This window comes from Lathyrus oleraceus, chromosome 6 (genome assembly GCF_024323335.1).
Source record: "Lathyrus oleraceus cultivar Zhongwan6 chromosome 6, CAAS_Psat_ZW6_1.0, whole genome shotgun sequence".
Lineage (NCBI taxonomy): Eukaryota > Viridiplantae > Streptophyta > Magnoliopsida > Fabales > Fabaceae > Lathyrus > Lathyrus oleraceus.
This window is the reverse complement of record NC_066584.1, coordinates 494,644,424-494,646,297: the sequence shown is the minus strand read 5'-3', so window position 1 is coordinate 494,646,297 and position 1,874 is coordinate 494,644,424. Positions and strand designations below refer to the sequence as shown.

At 41.7% G+C, this 1,874-nt stretch overlaps 1 non-coding gene across 1 annotated transcript; it reads left to right on the top strand.

Moving 5' to 3' along the window:
• Positions 1–904: 904 nt before the first annotated feature.
• On the top strand, positions 905–1,011 carry LOC127098937 (small nucleolar RNA R71). Its single transcript, XR_007793620.1, has one exon. It is a non-coding gene; the product is annotated as a small nucleolar RNA R71 (small nucleolar RNA).
• The last annotated feature ends 863 nt before the right edge of the window (positions 1,012–1,874 follow it).

Here is a 1,874-nt window from a genome sequence, read left to right as displayed (position 1 = left end):
AGTTGACTTTTTAGAGTTTTGGTTTTCTATCCTTGGATCAGACGGTCCTTCCACTTCCGTTCCACTTCTCAGTATAATTGCATGAGCGTGGCTTCTCGGGTTAGGTTGGGGTTGGCCAGGAAATGTACCAGTTGGGGCAGCAGTAGGTGCTTGTTGTTGAGCTACTTGTGATATTTGCGTTTCCAGCATTTTGTTATGGGTAGCCAGGGCATCTACTTTACTTGCTAGTTGTTTAATTTGTTCGCCAGTGTGTACATTCTGGTTTAAGAAATCTTTATTGGTTTGCTGTTGAGAGGCTATAAAGTTTTCCATCATAATTTCCAAGTTGGATTTCCTAGGGGCGTTATTGTTAGGTGTAGATGGGATCGGCTTATGATATCCCGGAGGTATAGTTGGGGCTTGATTTGGAGATTGTCCAGGTGCGTATAAAGCGTTATTACTCTTATATGAAAAATTGGGATGATTCTTCCAATTTGAGTTATAGGTATGCGAGTAGGGGCTTCCTTGAGCATAGTTTACTTGCTCCGCTTGGATTCCTGTTAGGAGTTGACAATCTGCAGGAGTGTGTCCTTGGATTCCACAGACTTCGCAATTCTGAGTTATGGCTACCACGGTGGCTGGAGGTGATACATTTAAACTTTCAATTTTCTGGACCAGAGCATCCACTTTTGCATTAACATGATCAAGGTTACTTATCTCGTACATGCCAGTTTTCGTTTGAGGTTTTTCCACCATTGTTCGTTCGCTTCCCCACTGATAGTGGTTTTGAGCCATGCTTTCGATAAGTTGGTAAGCATCAGCATAAGGTTTGTTCATTAGTGCACCACCTGCGGCGGCATCTATTGTTAACCTCGTGTTGTACAAGAGACCATTATAGAAGGTATGAATTACTAACCAGTCTTCTAAACCATGGTGTGGACAAAGTCTCATCATGTCTTTGTATCTTTCCCATGCTTCGAAAAGAGACTTGTTATCTTTCTGTTTAAATCCATTTATCTGGGCTCTTAACATAGTTGTTTTGCTTGGCGGAAAATATCGGGCAAGAAAGACTTTCTTCAACTCGTTCCATGTGGTGACTGAGTTGGAAGGAAGAGATTGAAGCCATCTTCTAGCGCTATCTCTTAACGAGAAAGGAAAAAGACGAAGTCGAATTGCCTCTGAAGTGACACCGTTAGCTTTAACAGTATCAGCGTATTGGACAAATACGGATAAATGAAGGTTTGGATCCTCGGTAGGATTTCCAGAGAATTGGTTCTGTTGCACTGCCTGCAACAGTGAAGGTTTAAGTTCGAAGTTGTTTGCTTCGATTGCGGGTGGAGCAATACTCGAATGCGGCTCATCTTGTGATGGAGCGGCGTAATCTCGAAGAGCACGAGCTGGTTCTGCCATCTCGGGTATCGAAGAAAAAAGATTTTTGAAATCAAGAATTTCGCTAGGAGGGAGATTGTTTGCATCACGATATTCCCGAATTCGTCGTAAGACTCGGAGATATAGTTCGATATCGTTGATTCGTAAATAGTACGGCTCGCCTTGTGAGCGAGTGTGTGGCATACAAATCAACGAAAGAAAGAAAAGAAAAAGAAAAGCCTTAGTCTATACAGCGTAACAGAAGAGTTACGATATCGACTAAATAAAAGGCCCCGGCAACAGCGCCAAAAACTTGATCGCGACTTTATGAGTCGAATTTGGGGTACAAACTGCAAGTGCACAGTTCTATCTAGTAGTTTTAAAAGATATCGATCCCACAGGGACTTATGAATCGATATACCGTTATCTAAGGTTACTTCGTAAAGCTAAGGCGGATGATACTTTGATTGTTCGGGGGAAAAGTTAAAACTAAAAATAAGATCTAAATTAAATATTAATTAAGCGGA